At 37.3% G+C, this 22,933-nt stretch overlaps 1 protein-coding gene across 1 annotated transcript in view; it reads left to right on the top strand.

Annotated features, from left to right (window-relative positions):
• The window catches only part of LGR4 (leucine rich repeat containing G protein-coupled receptor 4), a 121,301-nt gene that overhangs the window by 36,833 nt on the left and 61,535 nt on the right, over positions 1-22,933 (top strand). The window lies entirely within an intron of this gene.

The following is a 22,933-nucleotide window of genomic DNA, read 5'->3' as shown; positions in this document are numbered from 1 at the left end:
ACATACTGATCTTGAGCAAGTCACTAAAGGAAACTAAGACCCAAGAGATTCTCCAAAAGAGCTCCTATATATCTGTGATCATTCCATCTCTCTTGAAATTTCTTATGGCACTCAAAATTTCTACTGGATAGAGTTGATGAAAAGTTCTTGCCAGGCAATTATTGAGTATATATTAAACTACTGAGAAAGGGATGGAGATCATTGGTAAATAATCTTTACATCAGGCAACAAGTGATAGAATGGGAAGACTTGGAAAATTTTCCCATCATTCATTAGATCTTTTTCCTGCAGGGTATATAATGATTAATGGTTCACCCCATGTCTCAAGACTCTTCTCCGAAATTCCCAACAGGTGCATGTTAGAGAATTGGAGATGATATGGGATTATTCCTATCCAGTTTCACATAATAGAGGAAGGGAGATTTCAGAAATTGGTTGAAGGGGGGGAAGGTATTTGGCTTTGTTAGACAGGTGTGTTGTATTCATCTTCACTTTAAGAAAATCGTAGTTGAAAGTAATTGGAAGAGGTCAATGGGAAACCATCCATTCACATTAAAAAAGAATTGATCCCAATTCATTTTGGCTTAGCAAATTCAGAAGTGTTGGCTTGTTAGCTACTTGTTTTAAAAAAAGGAAAAATTTCAAGCATTAGGAACAGCTTTCAAGATTGGTCTGCAATAAAATTGAAGTTACAGGATCATTGGTTTAGATCTGGAGTCATCCAATCTAACCTCAAAACAGCAAGTTGGCTATATTGTATAATAATTATAACAGAACAATAACTTTATTCCATTAGCCTTTTAGGAGGTTAGACTGAAGCTAAGATTTCTGGACCACAACACTCTCAATCCTCTTAGATATCCTCATGTGATCCTTCCATTCCTGATAACCATTGCCCTATTAATCCTCTGTCCTTTGTAGGAAAACTCCTTATCTAAAATAGGTGCCTCCTGTTTTTCTCCTCCTGCTCTCTTCTTAATCCCTTACTGTCAGACTTCTGATCTCATCATTCCAACAAAACTGATTTCTCAAGTTACTAATGATTTCTTAGTTGCCAAATCTAATGTCTTTTTTTCTCTATCCTTCTCTTTGACCTCTCTGCAAGCCTTTGACTCTGCTGATCATTCACTCCTTCTTAATACTCTTTTCAACATGGGTTTTTGGTTCATCACTTTCTCCTGGATCTCCTGCCTGTCTGATCACAATTTATGTTTTCTTTGCTGGATCCTTTCAGATCATACCATTTAACTGCAGATAACCCTCAGAATACTTTCTTGGACCCTCTTCTCTCTCTCTCTCTCTCCTATTATTCTTGGTGATTTGGTTAGCTCCATGGGGAGCTCCCATCTCTCTGCTAACCTTTGACTAACTTTAAGTCATCTCAAATTGGATGTCTAACAGACATCTTGAATTAAAACCTAACCTTTCTCCCACCTTCCCTATTATTGTAGGGAATGTATTTTCTTCCACATCCCTCAGGCTTAAGACCTAGGAGTCATCCTGGACTCCCCACTAGCCATAAACAAGCTGCTCACAAGGCCAGTTGATCTCACTTTTGCAGCATCTCTCAAACACACCCTCTTCTCTCCTGAAACTGCCCCCACTCTGGTGCAGATCTTTCTCACTTGATACTTGGATTATAGTAATAGCTGTTGCTGGATTAGTCTGTTCAAGTCTCTCTTCATTCGACTCCATTTTCCATTCAGTCATTAAAGTGATTTTCCCATAGAACAGATCTAATGATGTTGTCCCACTCTTCAGTAAACTCCAGTGGGTTCCTTTTGCTTCAAGATCAAATACAAAGTGCTCTGTTTGGCAAAGCATAATCCAGCCCCTGCCTACCTTTTCAGCCTTCTTAAACCTTAATACAGCACATACACTTTCAGTTCAATAACAAGTTCTGAACATAGCTTGCTTTTTATCTATTTGTTTATATATTGTCTCCCATTAGATTGCAAGCTCCTTGAGGACAGGGACTATATATTTTTTTCTTTTTTTGTATTCCCAGTACTTTGCCCTACTGTGCTTTCACTTAGTAGGTGCTTAATGAATGTTGATTGATTGAGTTTACCTTGAAATCCTTTCAAATGGTACACATTGTTTCTCTCCCCATTTTGAAGACTGCCAGGGCAGATGGATTCTGCATTTTAAAACTTTTTAGAGGGAGTATTGGAACCTAGTGCTTGTCTATAAAAATAACTACCTTATCCTAAATTTAACTCAACTTGTTTTTAAAACATTGTTGAAAAAGCTCCGTGTAGAAACACAATGTGTGTCTTTGTGTGTGTGTGTGTGTGTGTGTATGCACATGTGCACACATAATCACTGCCAAGTGTTCTTTGTAATTTATTTTAACACTATGAAATAGCAGTCTGCCTTTGGTTTACCCACCATATATGGATAATTATGATTCGTCTTGAAAATAGGAATTTGTTACTTTAAAAAAATTGCCAAAAAAAAATAGGGTCCTTGGATATTTTTAAGACAGTGATGACCAAGATACAGAAAGGATTTTAAAATAAAAAATGACTGTGTATATTTGGATTGACTGACATGTTTCCATTGGGCATTCTGGCAGAGTTGCAGAAGTGACTGTTGGCAGTATGGGACTGGGGTTTTTTCCTCCCTCCCCTAAATCTCAGGCTGATCCTGACGAGTAATCTCATGTTGCCTTCTAAATATTGGGTGGGACCAACAAGAGGACTGAAATAAAATGGATGAAAATGATTGAAATTTAAAGTAGCCTTTTAACCCAGCCACACAAACATGGGAACTTGTTTATCTGTGGAATGAAAAGTATGGCTTATATATAGCAAAATGATGGGCACTCCTATCATCTAAAATTGGGGGTCTTAAAATACACTGAATTTTGGAGTTTATGAGCCCTTTAACTCAATATTATTGAAACTGTGTTGACACCTTTGACCAAGGTGCAGGTACAGGGTTAAATTATAATTTTACCACAAAGAGGTAGTTAAATTCTAATTATTGAAATCTTAGTGATCTTCAAAAATGTATCTCTGCCCAGCATTTTCCATATTTTCATATGTTTAGGGCAAGTGAAGGCTATCCAATCCAACCCCACCATTGTACAGATAAGGAAACTGAGTCCCAGTTTTGTGCTGAAAGCATGTAACTACCACATTGAGCAGCAGCTGCTTTGAGGTTTAACTTCCCAATTCCCACTTGGCTCTGTCCTGTCTTCCATCAAGACGACCTGATCATTCCTCCTTAGTCTTGCAGCTGAGGTTCTTCAGATGGAGGTACCAACAGTTTCTAGTAGTGCTACTCACAAACTCCTAATTAGCTGCTGCCTAAAATTAGTTAATCAATTGAGATAAATTAGTTTTTACAAAGGGTCTTTACAGAGAAGGTCCAGCAAAGACCTTAATTTAGAAACATTACCCCCAACCAGGGACTTACTCTCCCCTTATATGTATATAATGAAGACTCTGTGGGGAGTAGGCTCAGACTTAGAAAGCTTATGTGGTCAATGGGAAGATTCAGCACTACTGATTATTAGAGGTATTTTCCTCCCTGTGTGAGTCCTCCTGGTGAAATCCTCATGAACTTCCTTGGCACAGCTCTATGCTGGTTTCTGAGGATCAGTCTTCTGTCTGATCCACTCAACAAAAAATATATGTCAGGGCCTCCCTTCCCCCCTACCCACCTTCTTTACTCCTTTACCCCTTTCTATTTTTCCTCCTTCCTTTACTCCCTTTCTCATTTTTCCTCTTTCCTCCCTTCCCTCCTTCCCCTGTGGCTGTCTTCAGGAATACCTAATAATGAAATGATGCCTAACAAAGCATATTGGTCCCTGGGGCACATTTTCCTTGTCTGTAATAGGAGAGAATTTATTTTTTAGTTTTTGCAAGGCAATGAGGTTAAGTGACTTGCCCAAGGTCACACAGGCAATTATTAAATGTCTGAGGCTGGATTTGAACTCAGATCCTCTTGACTCCAGGGCTGATGCTAGCTGCCCCATTGAGTGACCTTTTCTGTGATCTTTGAAAAGATAAGATCTATGATCTTATGGCTGGTGATTGTCAAATTTAGAGCTCTTAACTTTGTTCTTCTGATTCCATATTAAATGGTGAAGGCAGAATCGCTTGGGGTAAGTAACTATTTCTAAAGATTAAAGAAGCTATCCCAAGTGGAGTATGCTTCCTTAGAAGGTGGTGGGTTCCCTCTTCAAGCAGGAACTGGATATGTTGTGGGTTTGAGATGATCTTATTCAGGTTCAGGTGGGAATGCGTTCTTGTCCTGCTCTGAATAAGAAAGGCAGTTTTACCATGATAGAACAGAGGTTCCAGAGGGGAGAATAGAAGGAAAAGTCAGTTGCCTGGATTAGGGACTGAGAAAGGAGTTTCAGCCTAGGCAGCATTCAGCTCAGAGTCAAAGGATCAAATCCATTCAAAACAGACACTTGTGGAGAGATGTAGAAGAGATGTAAAGAAGCAAACCATAGTATCTGGTGGGATTAAGAAAAGGCTTCAGGTAAGAAATGATACCTGAGCAGATAGTGGGCTCGAATTCTTTTGATTCGTTGATGCTGCCCTTCTTATGAGACCCATGATTCCCCTCCACCCCTTGGGAGTTATTTTGTATTTAGTTTTCACTGCACACATTATTTCTCCCAAGTTGAATGTAAGTTCCTTGAGGGAAAGAATGGTTTCATTTTTATCTTTGTACCCCTTGGTATATAGAGGCTGGTTGATGAATGCTTGTTGCATTAGGGGTACAGAGTAGGTCAGATGTGTAGGGACATGTTGCATCGACCACATATCACAATAGTAGATTCATAATTTAAAACAAGACAAGTGAAATTGTATTGAATATAGTTCATGTAAGAAGTCAGGGAAATAGAGAGCTTACTTTAAAAAGATTTTGGTACCAGAAAAATTAATGTAATCTTTCATGTTTCACTAGGCAACTTTTCTTTCTTTTCATGTGTCCAAATATGGGGTAAATGTAGTTGTTGAAAATTTGCATGGTCCTTTCTGAATATGATGCATGTGAGATTTTTGTTTTGTTTTGGTTTTTTGAGGACAAAGACTATCTTGTTTGCCTGTTTCCCCCTTTCCCATCCTCCAACACTTCTAGGAGGGTATGTGGTATCTAAGCTACTCTTAGTAAAAGTTGATCTCTGGAAAACTCCACTGACTGAAATGATTCATTTCTCCAGGGTTCTAGATAGCTGAGGTTTATTATAATTCATTTTGACTACAGCCTACCTGTGTGTCATGGCTTAATTGCTAACATGTTGTGGCCCATGCTAATTTAAAGTAATAGGCTTTACATATAATCATGATATTGTTCTCCTTAGATCTTGGTGATGCTTTGACTAACAGTTGATTATTAATGGTGCGTTAGAGTTAATTGCTGTATCTGAAGAAGAACTTGGGAAAAACATGTTAGGTTAAAAACTGAAAAAATGTGACATAGAATTGAATCTAGTTGAAAGAGAATTTTTGTATATGTGCTGCCGAAGCGAGCACCAGAGACACATTTTTGAAGATCACTGAGACATAGTCTCAGGGGCTGACCGCCTGCTGGCCAAGGCAGATAGAACCAACCTAATTGAGCCATTTATTAACCACACTTAATATGTACCAGACGCTATGCTATGTGAGAAAGATATAAAACTAAGAAAAAGCACAATCTTGATTGCTTTTTATCGATTCTATTTATATGGAAGAGACGACATGCAAATAACTATGTCCATATTTATGTCTATATGTCTATAGCTAGAGATTAAATAGCATACAGGCTCAGAAGAATGACAGGAAACCCTAAAGGGCATCCTGTAAAAGGCAGAATTTAAGCTGAGCCTTAAACGAAGAATGCAAGAGTCAGAGGGGAGGAAGAAGAGCCTTCCTGGGATGGAGATAGAATGTCCTGCCTGAAGGACAATACTTAGACCTGTGCAGCTGGATTTTAGGCTGCCCCAAGAGGAAGTGAAGTGTAAAAGGGATGGGAAGGGGTCTGTGGATTTTATGTTTTAAATCCTATAGGTAACAAGGAACCACTGGAGTCATTTTTATTATTGTTATTGTATTGGCCATGTGCTGTGCTGAAGTATGTTGAAGAGATTGTGGGATCACCCCTGCCCTTTAAAAAGCATTGGCAGCTAAATGGAGGATGGATCTGGATCAGGAGGAACGTGAGGCAGGAAGACCAGTTAGTTAGAAGGCTGTTGGAGTAATTTGGGTGAGAGATAAGGGTCTTTCCTAAGGTGATGGCTATGTGAATGGAGAGAAGGGAACTCAGGGGAGATCCTGGGAGAGTAGAAACCATACTATTTTGACAAATTGGATACTTTTGTTGAGTGGGATTGAGGAGTGGAGCCGAGTATTATAAGATCAAGGTTATAAGCTTGGAGTCAGGGAGGTTAGTTTTGCCTTTTGAAGTATTAGAAGAGTTAGAAAGCAGGAGAAAATTTTGGAGAAAAGATAAGTGATTTCTTTTTTGTCAGTGCTGAGTTTGAGGTGTGCAAAAGGCAGCAGATAGCACAGTGGAAAGAGTGGCAGATCTTGTAATCCCCAAGACCCAAGTTTAAATCTTTAGCTGTGACCCTAGGCAAGTCACTTAATCAACCTTGTAGGATTACTGTGAGGATCAGATGAAATAGCATGTTTCGCAATCTGTAAAATTAAAACGTCCCAGAAATGCTATTCTACTATTAGCAGGAGTCATCAGTAAGCCTTTGTTAAGTCTTAGCTGTGCTCCAGGAAGACCCCTTTTCTGCTTACAGAGATTTTGTCCATTGTAGATCAGAGGTCTTAAATGGATTTTAGGGATCAAACTCATCATTTGGACCAAACTCATCATTTTCTAAAAGAAGAACAGGGCCAGGGTTATATAGGAGTCATCTTGTACTGACTTGGGAGAGATGATTGTTAAATTTTCATTTTGGAAATTAGCAAGCTACAGATTATTTATTTGTTGAATGTCTAGATTTAAGAAAATGTTGGAGAAAATGCTCAGAGTGCAGATTAAACTTTAAAGGTATGCCCTGAGAATATTTGTTTTATTGTAGAGCCACTTGTTAAACATTTGAAGGCACAAAGTGAGATTAAGTTACCCACCCAAAGTTACACAGTTTGCAGAACAATTCAGGCAGAATGGAATGAGCCAGTTTGAATTATTAATTTTCCAAAGGGAGTAACTATCATTGATTTTTGTCATTGTGACATACCTTGTTGTTGAATTTCTTTACAGATCTTCCTGACATCACTACTACAATTGACTTCATGACTTTTGTGACTTTTTTCAAATGACTAAAGAAGTGTTTTGATGACTTTTATATAATAAATTTTAGGTATTTTTTGAGATGGTTGGTGATATTTTGTGTTTTGCAACAATTTGGGAAAACTCTTTAATAGAGTTAGGTCTGAGTTTTACTGTAGCTATAACTTTATACACACACACACACACACACATATTATTCTGATTAGTAGCATTTATAATAACTTGGCTTGGAAGAAGCTACAGTGAGTTGGGACTCATTCCTAAAAGAATATGCCATTGTGAATGTTTAAAGTGGAACAGAAATGATCTCAAATTCCTGTGTAACAGTTTTGATTTATTACTCAAAGGATGTAGAGAGATTTTTAAATCCTCCCAATGGTTTTTGCATATTTGGGGGTTTATTTCATGGAGTGTTTCAAAGTATTCTTTTAGCCAAAACTTTCATGCCACAAGGTCCTCATAGGATTGAGAGCTTGCAGAAGCCTGTATGGGTAACAGTTTTAAATCCCAGGAAGTTCACTTCCCAGAAAGACTTTACCTGCTGGTGTCAGGCCTGGGGCTATATATTGCCTCATTGTCTAGAATTTTCTTCTTTCTGAACCAATGAGAAGGTGCCAGAGCTTTTATATCTTGTAAATCAAAGTTCCCTTTACCCAGGCTGATTTATTGAATGTGTAAATAATACTTTACCCTGACATGCATTTTGGACATTTGGCACTAGAGGAAATTGACTGGAGTTTAAGGAAGTTTGTTACTGGGCTACCATTAAAAAAAATCATTATACTTCTTGAAAAAGAGTGTTGGTTTTGGCAGGGTTATTTATAGAAGAAATAGCTTACCCCTTTGAGTCACACATGTCATGATCTTATCACAAACAGATTTGGAAAAATTTAGGGCTCACTCAGCAGTCTCACAGCCCAAGAGGTGGATATGGCCAGCTGGAACAATGAAAAGAAACTGATGGTAGTCATTTCAGCCCTCTCCATCCCTCGACAGCCTTCAACAGCTTCCATCTGCCTACCCAGATTATTAGTTTTATTTTTTTTTTAATTTTTGCAAGGCAATGGGTTTAAACCCAAGGTCACACAGCTATTTGAATTCAGGTCCTCCTGACTCCGGGACTAGTACTCTATCCACTGCACCACTTAGCTGCTCCAGAGACTAAGTCTTGAAGCCCAACTAAGCTATTGCCAGAAGATGAAAGGGGTGGGGAGAGAAAAAGACTTGAACTTTTCACTGATCTCAGCCTCCTGGCCTTGTTGTTCTACTTGGACCAGGTTTTGGGCTTCTTTTTCTTTTTTCTTTTTCTTTTTTTGAGTTTTTGCAATGTAATGGGGTTAAGTGAGTTGCCCAAGGTCACACAAGCTAGGTAATTATTAAGTGTCTGAGGTTGGATTTGAACTCAGGTACTCCTGACTCCAGGGCGGGTGCTCTGGGGCAGCTAGGTGGCACAGTGGATAGAACACCTACCCTGGAGTCAAGAGGGCTTGAGTTCAAATATGACCTCAGACACTTTATAACTACCTAGCTGTGTGACCTTGGGCGACTCACTCTTAACCCCCATTGCCTTAAATAAATAAAGTAAAGTAAAAAAAGAACATTCATGTTTGTGTAGAAGAGATATGGCAGAGCTATCCCATTTTTATTTTCTATTATAAGGAGTTATCATAGAGCATAGACTCCTTGAGGCTAGTAGGAGCTGTTTTTCTTTTTTGTATCCACAGTGCCCATAGTGGCTGTTTAAGAAATGCTTATTGATTGATTGATTGTGAGTTATATCTTCTTTATTATGTCATAAACTCCTTAAATTGAGAGCCTTAGGGAAAAGAGTTCAAGTTCAAGGATTTGAAGTCAGAATCTGAGATCAAAATCTAACTGCTACATGTGGGACTTTGGACAAATCCCTTCATTTCTGGGCCTGATATTCTAATTTCTAAAATGAAAGGATTAGATGACTTTTGAAGTTCCTTCTAGTTGGGGGGGGAGGGGATATGTGTGTGTGTGTGTGTGTGTGTGTGTGTGTGTGAGAGAGAGAGAGAGAGAAAAATCATTTAAATAAATGCTCAATACAGTACTTTAAATTGAATATAAGGTAGAAGGAAGGCATTGATATGGTAGATATTTGAATTTAATTACAATGTTATTGCATAAAACTTTGCTGCTCTGTTTCAGGATACTTAATTTATATATGAAAAGTATAGATTCTGGTCATCAGTTTAATTTCATATGACCTATGTGGTAATTATAGAATCCATGAATCTGTAAGCTGGAAATACCCTGCCTTGTCTATCAGAATTTATTTATATACATCAATTAGACTTATGGAATTTATTGATAAAGGGAATGTGTTCCTCGTCTTATCTGGGAAACTTTGTAAAAAAGATTTGCCATCTCCCTACAAGGGAAAAGTTTGCATTAAATTAGAAAATCTTAGTTTTCATTCATTTCTAGGAGACATTGAATTTTATAAAAATATAGAATTTATAGAAAGATATTAAGGTAACTTTCTTGGGTTTTTTCCCCCTACTTACACTTTTTTGGGGGAGTTTTTTTTCTTTAAAATCCTATTCTGTTAGCTTTCTGTTGAGAGACACACCCTTAAATGTCTCCTAGCCTGACTTGCTTCACCCAGAGCACAGACAATTACAGTGTAAAATACTACCTTTGGAAATGAAGTAATGCGTCTTTCTTAATTAGTGAACTCTTGTAATTTTGAAGGTGGTATGTTTAGTCTCTGGGTAACCATATACTTATTAAGTAAGTCTGGTGAATGTGCCTACACTCACAAGAAAAATATCAACCTCAATATGGAATTTTTCAAATACCTATGGTAAGGGTGCAGGAATACAGGTTTCTCTTTCATTGTTGCATAAAACCCTGCTGCTCTGTTTCAGGATACTTAATTTATCTATGAAATGTATGGATTCTGGTCATCAGTTTAATTTCATATGACCTATGTGGTAATTATAGGATCCATGAATTTGAGAGCTGGAAATAACCTGCCTTGTATATCACAGTTAACACTGATATAGATGGATTGGACCTGTGGTTTTATTGATAAAGGGAACTTCTAGATGAGACAGCTTTCTCTATTAATGCAGGTCACTGCTTTTTTCTGTCATCTAGTTCCAGAGAGTTGCTGTGAAGCAAGGTAACTAATATGTTTCAGAGGCTGAATTTGAACCCAGTTCTTCCTTGCTCTGATGATTAGCACATTATCCATTAGCCCATAATGTCTCTGCTGTTCATAAATGTCTGTGTGTGTGTGTGTGTGTGCACACGCATGCGCATCCAGAAAAGCTAGAAACAGGTTCCTAAGGTAATTTTAAATGATTCAGCTTCATCCAGAGATGAAGAGATTGTCAAGAGATGATAGAACTTAGGCCTAGGGCTTTGGAAATGCAAAATGACTTTAAAAGTCATTAATAGGGGCAGCTAGATGGTGCAGTGGAAAAAGCATGGAGCCTGGAGTCAGGAGGACCTGAGTTCAAATGCTGCCTCTGACACTCAAAACCTAGATGTGTGACTTTGGGCAAGTCACTTAACCGCACTGCCTGGCAAGAAACAAAACAAAACAAGTCATTAATAGCAGTACCCTAAATAAAAGGTTAGGAGATAAGAATAGTCATTTTTTGAAAGTGAATGCCCTTTTTTTTCTATAAAATGAAGTTCGGTGTTCTTCACTTTATAGAATAAGAAAATTTGTTTTCCCCTCTTTGGAAATGAAGGAGAAACAAAAGAAAGGATTCCAAGAATGCTTGTGTTTCCAGTATCAAACAGGGAATCAAGGTTTTTTTCCCCCACTTTATGCATAGCCCTGAAGGTAGATGCCATTCCTTTCTTTCTCCCTCTTTCTTTTTTTCTTAAATTCTGAATGAATACTTTTCAAACCTTGAGAGGATGATCTCCATATTATTTGTGATGTCTAGAATCAAAATGAATACCACAAATCTGTCAGAGAAGAGAAGAATGAGACAGTCACTCTAATCAACAAACTGTTCTTCTCTTAATATAGTCTAATTTATAGTTAGGTTTGTGGGGCTGTGGATGAGGTGCTACCACATCCCTTTTGAACTAACAGTCTCTTGCATCTTCCTTTTCAGTCCATTCAGCTATGCTTCCATTTTGTGTTTAGGAAAATAATTTTTAATGCATATCACATTGTCTACCAACCACTTAAAAAATTAGCAAAATGATTAAATGAGTTTGAACTTTGCCTGTTGACTTTAAGAATTATTGAAGTTGTATTTTCACAATAGTTATAGAGTTGGGCTTTCCTTTTAAGAAAGAGCTATTTCTTAGATGGTTCTAGTTTAATTTGCAGTTTAAAAAATTTGTGATTACTTAAGAATTTGTTTCTCATTTTTTTTAGGTATTTTGTTTACTTCAGAAAGGCAGGAGCAACTGGGTCTGCTTGAAACATAGTAATGGCAACCAAGGGGTGTTCCCATCTAGTATAAGAATAATTGTCTAGTTATATGCATCCAAAATTAGCTATCAGGGTCATTTAAAAAAAACCTTTATGTAGTTAAAATGTGTAGGTACACAAATAATTTTAATATGTAGGCATACACACAAATAATTTTAAATGATATTGATGTCATTTAGACTCTCAGTTTGAGAGTTATTTGACTCACAGCAGTTAAATGGTTTATCTGTGGTAACATAAGTAATAAATGTTTCAGAGGCAGGATTGGTCTCAGGTCTTTCTTTTTCCAAATCCAACTCTGTCATATTGCCTTTGGATAGAATGTTACTTGCACTCTATCTGCTGTAGCCCATCAGTGGTTCTCAAACTTACTGGTCTCAGGACTGCTTTACATTCTTAAAAATTATTGAGAATCTTCCAAAGAACTTGATTATATGGGTTTTTATCTATAGACCATATTGGGGCAGCTAGATGGTACAGTGGAGAGAGTGCCAGGCCTAAAGTCAGGAATACTCATCTTCCTGAGTTCAAATCTGACTACATGGTACTTTACTACCTCTGTGAAGTTGGGCGAGTCACTTAATGTTGTTTGCCTCAGTCTTCTCATCTATAAAATGATTTTGAAGAAAAAAAAAGGCAAAGCACTCCATTATCTTTGCCAAGAAAATCCTAAATGAGGTCACAGACAGTTGGATGTGACTGAAAACTGAGTAAATAGTAAAATTTACCATATTGGAAATTAAAATATCTCTGTAATTATGGAAATTAATTTGGTCCCTTGCATCCTCTCAAAGGGTATCTAACTGAAAGAATAGCTTTCTTCCTACATAGTAGCTGGGATTACCTGTATAGAGATGACTGAAAGTTGACAGATTATCACTGAGAAGCTTGTAAAGGTGGGCTTTAAATTGGACTAGTAATGGAACATTTCCTATCTTTTCCCATCCTTGCCAGGAATCAACTTAATATCTACTGTGTCTTTCAGTCAAATTTCTTTTTTCTTTAGGTTGGTGATCTTAGGACTTAGTCTTTCAAAAGTACTTTATCTTTGAAAGAAGAGTTCCTCAATGAAAAGATTGTCCCCATTCCAGAGAGGAAGAATCAGGGAGCTCAGGGGTCACTTGCCAAAAGACAGGGAATAAACTACAACAGAACATCTGGATGAAGTTTGCTGGAAGTCTAGTGAAATACCTTACCATTTAAGTATTGAGCTAGAGAAGACAGACCTGTGAAGCAGGAGCTTCTGTGGTATAACTGGATTCTAAGCCGTGTGGGATCCTAGATTTCACCAGCAATCCTCAAAGGGTGGTCCAGATACTCCTGGGAATCCTCAAGACCCTTTTGTGAGGTCCACAATATCAAAACGATTTCCACAAAAAAACTAAGACATTTTTATTTCAAATATTGATAGATATAACCCACATCAGCAAAAGCTCTTGTGGGTTCCTCAGTACTTTTTAAGAGTATAAAGGGAACTTAGACCAAAAAGGTTGAGAACTAACTTGCTATCCATTTTATAGATGAGTATTGAAGTTCAGTGGGAGAAGAATTAAATTGCCTAACAAATTTTGAAAGCAGAGGTATTGTAAGTCACGTGTCCCAAATCACACAGGTAAAAGTCAGTCAGGAAGCATTTATTAATCTTCTACCATGTTATAAGTACTATCACGGGTGCTAGAGATATAAAGACAAAACCAAAAAGGAAATGGTCCTATCCTCAAGGAGATTATGATCTACCAGCAATGATGTACCAGTAAGTAACACAGCTTGGATTTGGACCAAAAAAACTGGGGATTAAAGACAGCTCCCTTTCTGTTATGGTCAGTGTGTTGGTCAACATTTATTAATCTCATATATTCCAGGCTCTTTGTTAAGCTTTGATCTTAGCCCCTCTCTCAGATTGAATTTTCTTGGCTCCCATATTATGGACATGAAGGTCCATTGACAACTGGTGTGAAACTGTTGTTGATTACATTTGGTTCTGGAGAAAGACTGAAAGACAGCCCCGAATCTTGATCCTTATCAATGCATATTTGCTTCAAACACTGGAACTTTCAGATAGATGGATCTGATTCTCATTTTCAGTGCCTGAGTCCTCTAGTGCTGGGATAGTTCAATGACTTTTTTTTTTAACCTGCCAAATGATATTAAAGATGTAATCAAGAACATGGCTGAAGCAATATTATTTTATCTAATACAATTAGGAGGACTTTATTCAAGTGCAGATAACATGGCCTAAATCACTATATAGTTAAAATTGAATAATTCCATGGCAGAAGGCCCAGCCTAGGAAGGGATTGAATGGAGCCCATGGTATTACATGCTATTATCTATCGACAAACAGGTTAAGCTTGCTTAGGGAGCATTTTACAGGGATTTTTAAAAGGTGCTTTGTTGAAACATGATGTTCTTCTTTACTCTGTAGATATTTTAGCTTTTATGAAGTTTGTGTTTTGTGTTGTTTTTTGCTCTTTTTTTTAAAGGCAAGTTGGAGAAGAGAGTTTTATCCATTGATGGAATTTTAGCAGTTTCAGTTAAACCATAGCTGTCTTTCCAATATGTATTTTTCATTTCATTACTGTGGGTGTTTTAGATGGCGATGGTTTTGTTTGTCTGTTGAGTGGAGAGTGCTTAGATTTGCTGATTTCCTACCTACCATTTGGAAGCAGTAGATATTGAATACAGTAGGACTGGTTGAATGGACCGATGTGATTTGTGGATAAAAACACTTTCCCAAGTAGTAGATGCTGAAACCCATAATTGGTCTGGGGCTCTCTGATGTTTCCTGTGTGAAGAATTCCCATCCTTAGTAGGGAAATTCCCTCCAATCATTCATATCTCTGCAACTTGGCTTTGTAGCTACCAAGTAGGATAAGTAACATGTCTGGGCTTTCCCTTCTTCATTATCTGCAGTTTCTCTTGTTTGTATGTAGCTGTTTGTATGTTGTTTTTGAGGGCAAGTCTTGCTTTTCTTTTTATCCTGAGGACTTAGCACAATGCCTGGGTTATGATAGTTGATGCTTGTAGACTGACTCGACCAATGGATTATTGAGGCAAGAATTATATTCAGTCCTTCCTTCTATCCACTATGTCAACCTGCCTCTTGAAAGATATATTTAAAAAAATAAGTTTATTTATAGCTTATGTCCCAAGGGCTTATTCCACCTTGCTAATGTCCGATGCTTTGTTATTGCCATAATGGAAACTTATTGCTATTCCTTTGATTGTAAATCACATTATCCTCCTTTTAAAAATAACAACCCCCCCCAAATAATTTTATTTAATTTAGTGATGATCTGGTACTGGAAAAAAAAACAGACATGATCTTAGATAAGCCTATGTAACCTCTTTTGACCTCAAGTTCTTCATCTTCTGAATGAAATGATTGAACTGATTGGATGATATACATATATATTATATATAATATATATATAGTCCTAATATTTAGATAAAATACAAAAAATTCTAAAATTCTATTTCTAAAGGGCAATTTTTTGAAAGCTTAGAAACTATCCTGTTGTAGTTCTATGGATAAATCATTTCCCTCTGAGCCTCTGTTCTTCCATCTGCAAAATGGGAGGTGAATCTAAATAACCTTGGAGATCTCTAACTTTTTATGATTTCAAGATCCTAGGAAAGAAAGTGCCCAGAGATCATAGATGACTACCAGTTTCTGGTTTCAATACAAGTTTTTCCTTTAGTATAAGGAGACTAACTGTTAATTGTGAAAGAAAAGAGTATTGTGTTGAAGGGTCTGACTTGTGGTTGAGGCATTTGCTCATCAGATGAGACATCCTAAAACTTTGATAAAAAACAGTGTCAATCTTCTGAGTAGTGACTATGTAACCTAGAGATGGAAGAGACCCTAGAGCCCATTTCATGGTCCCTTGGAGAGGCATAATTGGGGTTCTCATTCAAGGTCTTTCAAGCATTCATCTGACCTGGGAATTAATTGTTCTTTGGTTATACAGTATATTGTGGGAAAAGTGCACTGGATCTGAAGGTAAGAAATACTTGGATTCAAATCCTGCAAATATCTTACTTGATTATGTTTAGCTTAGTCCCTCTCAAACTGTATGAGTGGTTTATTTTGTGTTTTCTTCTGGCCTTTTGTTGTTATAGGGAGGTTTGTTTTTTCCAGTTGAAATTCTTCTGATAGTGGAGCCTGTCTCAAACCTACCCTCTGACATTGGGTAGAGTTCTTATCAGTACATATTACTCGGCCTCATTATCTCAAATGCACACCCACTCACTCTTTCCCTCTGTTACTGCATGTTGCTAACACTTTTATGAAGATAAAATCTTGTGCTTTTTCTTTTTTGCCTTCCCTAATTGGAGATCTTAAGGAGAGGAAGGATTAGACTAGCCTTTCTCTATCCTAGGTATATAAATCCTATTCTTGCTTTTTGCTCTTACAACTTTCCAGACCAAAATAAACAAACATAAAAACTAATGTGACTGCATGATATTAGAGCAGGTTCTAATAATTTGCATAATTTACTTTTACACTTAGATAATTTACTTCTTTTAATGCTAGAAGAAAAATAACAGCAATTGCTACAGTCATTGTATAAGATGTTTTGTGAAGATGAACTGTTTTATAGTATGCCATAAGAAAATATCACCTCAATCTCTTTGAATGTCCAGAATACTGATTCCTGATTTCCTGTACTTCTTACTTATACCAACCCCCAGCCTCCTTCTGCAACTGCCTTCACTGTATTTTGGTTTATAATTCAGTAGTTACACTTCTGCCATTTACAGCTCATTGGAAAAACAACTAAAGATGAGCTAAGGTTTGTCACTATTTGAGAGGAAAAAAAATGAGAATGCTATGTATGGTATTGTAACAGACTTGAGAGAAAATGAATCCTATAAAGAGCCTAGTGAAGTGTTGAATGGTGGGCTTTTTGCTATAGTTGACAATTGTACCAATTCTTATTCCTCCCTACCTGCTAATTGGGTCATTTCCTTATTAATCTATCAGAGTTCTAGGACAATCGAGGCATATGGTCTAATACTTCCTCATACATTAGTAGAAATGTATAATAATTTGATTAATTAGTTCTGAGCCCCCACCTGACCTCAAAGGCTTAGATATATTTATGTTACAGGCAATATAATTTATTAACTGTTGTAACAAACAATATAAAGAAAAGCATTTGAGTATTAACAGTATATCAACTGTAAGAAATTTCAGTCCTTGCTTTTTTTATTTGCATTTTAAAATTCTGAACATAAGCAACAAAAGTTGAACATTTTCAAATACAAAGTAGAAGTGAAAAAACCTGAATATCTTGTAAACAACTTTGCATATCTTTTTTAAAAATGTGCTTAATTCAATAGGTAGCTTTCAGAACAACTTTGCTGTCTAATTCTTTCTGACCTTTTCTGTACACTTAAAAAAATGCTCCAATGACTCTTTTTTTCTTTATTTGACTACCTTTTCCATAGTCTGATCTTCTCTTTTCCTTACCCCACCATCCCAAATAGGGGAAAAAACTTCCAGAATCTTTGTAAAAAATATGCGTAGTCATTGCCCACATCCTAAACTTAGTATGTCTTATTCTGCATCCCCTCTCTGTCAGGAGGTAGTAGTTTTGTCATTATAAGACTCCCCAAAATGTGGTTGGTCTTTGTTCTGGTCAGAGTTCTTAAGTCTTTTTTTCTTTCTTTCTTTTTTTGCAAGGCATTGGGGTTAAGTGACTTACCTAAAGTCACGAAATCATTATGTGTCTGAGGCTGGATTTGAACTCAAATCCTCTTGACTCCAGGAATGGTGCTGTATCCATTGTGCCACCTAGCTGCCCAAGCTTCTTTTAAGTCTTTCAAAGTTGTTCTTTACAATGTTTTTATTGTATGCATTGTTTTTCTTTTCTGCTTACTTCACTGTGGATTTGGTTCACATAAGTCTTCTCAGGTTTATTAGTCACTATTGACTAAGTTGAGCTATTGACTTCTCCATAGGTTCTGGAGAACTACTATCCCACTATTCAATGCTCTGAAGAAAGCAGTCAATGTTCCTCAAGAGTTACATTCAAGGGGTGGCTAGGTGGCATAGTGGATAAAGCACCGGCCCTGGAGTCAGGAGTACCTGGGTTCAAATCCGGTCTCAGACACTTAATAATTACCTAGCTGTGTGGCCTTGGGCAAGCCACTTAACCCCATTTGCCTTGCAAAAACCTAAAAAAAAAAAGTTACATTCAAAAATGTTTCTCTAATCTTTCTCATTCAGTCTTTCCAGTAAGAAATTTCTCCTAGTTCTTTCTGTACTTCATGAAGTCTCACAATCATAATTTAACTCTCTCTCTAGAGGACAAGATTCTCTTCCTTCTCTCTTAACATAATAAACTATCCAAAATCTCTTATTGATGTCATTCTCTTTCTTCTCATCTTATAATTCATGGAATACATGAGACAAAGTACTGTCCACTTATTATTCCTTTGCGTTTAGTGTTTGGTGAGCTATTACATAGTTGAATAAAATGATCATATATTGTATTTAAATAAAAATGTTGGGATGCCAGAGGAAAGCATCCCTAGAATAACTACAGTTGCATAAAGTATGATTATGAATGGTTATGTACTTCATCCTTTTCCCATATTTCTTCTGCTGGGCCTCTATGTTTTGAGAACTTTTCATTCCACATCGTTGGGAGGTTATGAGTCTTCATTGTGGCAACCTCTATTAAAAATATGATTCTTAAATTTTTATGGACAAATGTCATGTCTGGGCCAATTTGAGCAATAGCTTTATCTGTGATGAAGCTTTGCCCTGGATGCAACAGTTTATTTCATAATTTTCAGGGACATTTTGTGATTTTATTTATGAGTTGGAGATTGATCACCTGATCACCCATTAGTTTATGAAGAATAGCAGATTCTTGTGTAAAATTCCAGACATTTCATAGAGTTGTATGTTTAAAGAGAAGAGATTCTTCACAACCATTGAAGCCAGTTGCTCCATTTTACAGATGAGGAACTGAGGCCAAGAGAGGTTAAATGGTTTGCCTGTGACTACACAGACAGCAAATGTTGAGGTAGGATTCGATCTAGGTCTTCTTAACTTCCAATTCAGCATTCTCTCCATTCTGTTACGATTGCCTCTACATTCTACTCTAGTCTTTCTAGACTAAATAGTAGATGCTGAAATTTTGAAAACCTGCCAGCAAGTTATATTACATAGTTTGTATTATTTTCTTGCAAATTTTGTGGCCCCTCATCAATTCTGGATTTATTAAAAATGTTCAGAAAATCTCCTATTTGGGATTTTCTTGGCAAAGATATTGGGAGTGGTTTGCAATTTCTTCAGCTCATTTTACAGATAAGGAAACTGAGGCAAATAGGGTTTAGTGGCTTGCCCAGGGTCATACTAGAAGTGTCTGATGCTCCATTTGAATCTAGGTAGATGAGTCTCTCAGCCTCCAGGCCTGGTCCTTTATCCACTGAGCCACCTAACAGTTGTTCTATAATAAGGATGGCTGTTCTATAATTTTTGATATCGGTGAATAATCTGGTCTAGTATCACTCTCATAAACTCAGTTATTCGTGTAAAAGAATCCTGATGACAGCTATTTGTTGCCAGTTTTTGGTTGATATATTGTTGTTTAAGTTCACATGGAGGAGTAAGAATTGGGAAGCACCATGGGGGTCTTGGACCCAGGATAACACCCAGTGACACAGTAACCATGTGACCATGAAAAAAATCCTTAGCCTCAGCACCCAGTGTGACCATCAGAGATTATAAACTACTAACCTGTAGTGATGGAAGGAGATTCCTCACCAGTAACTCCTACACTAATAAAGTTACGGGGAAAAGAAATGATTGTTGTTATTTTCATTATCATATTTATTCATTTGGAGGGTCTGGAAACAAGTATATCCATTCCATTTGTTGTTTATTTGACCTTTTCTGTTTATGTAATTAATGAGTAACTTTTCAATAATTTCACGAGATTGTTGACTTGGAAAGATACACCTCCTTAAGAGAAATTCTCTTTGAGGAGGGCAAAATTTTTGAAAATAATATAAATAATGAACTATAATTCTTAAGCTCTCAATGAAATCTGATACTTCTTTGCATATCCTTATAATAAGAAGAATGTAGAAAGAATATAAATAAGCATGTCAATAGTAACTAATGGCCTTATATTACACATTTTGTGAAATAGCATAAAATCTCTCACTTGGAATTGTACCATTAAAAGAGAGTATTTTAAAACTTCTGCTTCTAAAGGAGAATTTGAACCTTGGGAGAGAGACCTAATTTAAAGGGTCAGACACTGAATACTTAAGGCACAATTTCTTAGTTCATGGAGCAAATCTGAAGTGACAAAAAGTCTATTATAATTATTTAATCTTGGTAATAGTATTTTTTCTTTACAAACTTTGACTTTTACCAAAGATTTCAGGACATATCAAATTATAACGTATAGTAAAACAGATAGACAATGTATTGGTACCAAAACTTTGGTTCGTGGGAATAGAGTTTTGTATAAAAGAGAAAAATAGGTTATTTATGAAGCTATTGTTGAAGGAGGATGGGTTAAATGTTGTCCTGGCTTGAGGTCTGGACATTCTATTTCACTATCTAGTAACCACATAAAGAAGACAGTACTTAAGGGGAAAATTAATTTTGAACCAGAAACACCTGAGTTCAAACTTGACCTCAGATATTTATTTACATGACACTGAGCAAGCCACTTAATCTCTCTGTGCCTCAGTTTCTTTATCTGTAAAGGGAAGTGAGGTGGGTGATGATAATCTCTATCTCCTAGGCTTGTTATAAGGATCAAATGAGATAACATTATAGTTATTATTGTAATTGATAGGAAATTTTACTATTTGGTTCACTTTTTAGTCACTGATCACTTTTGTGAAATGGAGGCAAGCTTGTATTCACCTGGCATGCTCCAATGCATCATCTGCTGTCTACATGAACTGAATGAAACATGTTTATAAATGAAAAACTTGTTTTTTAGGTATTGAGATAGTTGCCAAAACTAATGTTGGGAACCAGTGATTAAAAAGATCATTCTTGAATAAGCCCTCTAGGATTTTAATTTGTGCCTGTTTTAAGAGGCCAGGCAGTGAATGAAAAGAGGGTTGGATCTGGCCTTGGGGTACTTGAGGCCTGACAATTTAATGACAGGAATAGGTTTTGGGAGAGTCACTGAAGGCTCTCTTTGCCTCAGTTTTCTCATCTGTAAGATGAAGTGGTTGGACTAGATGACCTTTGGTCCTAAGTTTATTCCAACAGATGAGTTGCCTTTCAGGAGTCTCTTTGTATTAGGATCCCCTTCCAAGAGAAGTGACATGCTTCTTAAGGAATTTATGAGCTTGGGTTTCCCAGTTGCAGAAGTTATTTCCAGTTCTCCCTTCTTCAGTGGCAAATGCTGCCTTTGTCCTAGAGGCTTATCACAGATCGGGGGCCTTGATGACTTTGACTCTTCCTGGTGGCTTTGATGGTTATGCTGTGTCCAAACTATTTCCATGTGGCTACTGCTAGAAGGGAGAGAGAGAGTAATTGGATAGAAACTTAAAATGAAAACTGTACTTTTACTACCCAGTGGGAGATTTCCCTTACCTTGCAAATCATGTTCTTCAGGATTGGAAGCTGGGAGTAGCGAAAGGTGGAAAGTCACACAACCAGATTTAATTCTGATCCATTCAGGAGCATTTAAGTGCCTACTATGTGCATCGGAAATCCACAGAAAGGTTAAAATTAAGCAAAATCAGTCTCTGCCCTTGAGGAGCTCAAAATTTAATGAGGGAGACAACATGCAAACAAGTACATACAAGCAGCAAGAGAAATAGGAAATAATTAATAGAAGAAGACTCTGGCATTCAGAGGGATTGGGAAAGATTTCCTGTAAAAGGTGAGATTTTGGCTGTGATTTGAAGAAAGCCAGAGAAGCCAAGAGGAAGACACCTGGGGAGAAAAGACCCAGAGCTGAGGGATGGAGAGTCTTGTTGGTAGAATAACCAGGAGGTCAATGGTCCTGGATTGAAGAGAAAAGGGGGTCGAATGTCATGTGTGTAAGAAAATTAGAAAGGTTAGGGAAGGAATTTGAAATGTTAAACAGATTTTGTATTTAACAAATAACAAATTTGTTTGTGATGATGGAGGTGACAGGAGAGCCACTGGATTTTATTTAGGGAAAGGAGTGAAGAGGATATAAAACATGGTTAGATAGCCCCTTTCATGGCTGAATGGAGTAAGGGTGGGGTCGGGGGGCGACACATGTGCCAGACCTTTCAGTAGTCTGTTGTAGTAGTCCAGAAGGGAGGAGATGAGGACTTGTGCCAAGGTGGTGGCAGTAACAGAGGAGAAATTCTGAAAGCAAGTAGTTGGGAGTAAGGAAAGTTCCAGTTACTAAAGTGTTGAATGGCTGTTTGAAACTGGGATGCTTTAGCTTCCTCTCGAAATTTCTGCTGTCTCAACAAAGGAGAACTTGTATTGGCCCATGTTTCAGTTCTATGTTCACTTGAATTGACCTGCACGCCAGTCATGCGTGCGCTTGTTGCTAGCCTGCGTCTGTTCAGAGGCTAAGACGAAATCTACTATAAACTTTTACTTGGAAGACTATATAGGTTTTTAGAGAATAAGACTTGTGGTAGAGCTAGTAGAATATGTTTATTTCTTTTTTTCCTTTTTTTTTTTTTTAAAGTCTGTGGCTTCAGAAGCTACCCTTACCTGCAGGCCTTAGGATTTTATCAAGTCTTTTTGAATTTATAGATTTTTAACAGATGTTAAAACATATCTCATCAAGATCATGTAGGGCAGGTTGTTGTTCAGTTGTGTTTGCCTAGTGGTGACTCCATGGGCCATAGCACATTAGTGCTATCCACGGGGTTTTCTTGGCAAAGATACTGGAGTGGTTGGTTCTTTCCTCCTTTATCCTTTGAGTTATCTAGCAGCCGACAAGGCAAACAGGTTAAGTGACTTGCCCAGGGTCACATAGTAATTGTCTGAAGCTAGATTTGAACTCAGGTCTTCCTAACTCCAGGCCCAGCATTCTATCCACTGGGCCATCTAATTGTCCCATGGGGGAGATACTTCCCTTCAGAAACCAAAACACCTAAGTAGCCCCCAAATTCTCTAAAATCTAGGCAAAAGAAACCCTGCTAGAAGTTATCAGAATGCGGTTTGTTTTCTTGAATATAAAAAGTCCACCTTGATATGTATTTTCAGATAATCTGCTTCTGAAATACTGTAACAATCCCTATTCAAGCACCATTGGCACAGTGGAC

Source organism: Macrotis lagotis, chromosome 3, assembly GCF_037893015.1.
Source record: "Macrotis lagotis isolate mMagLag1 chromosome 3, bilby.v1.9.chrom.fasta, whole genome shotgun sequence".
NCBI lineage: Eukaryota > Metazoa > Chordata > Mammalia > Peramelemorphia > Peramelidae > Macrotis > Macrotis lagotis.
The sequence above is the reverse complement of the archived record's forward strand: the minus strand, read 5'-3'. Positions and strand labels throughout refer to the sequence as shown.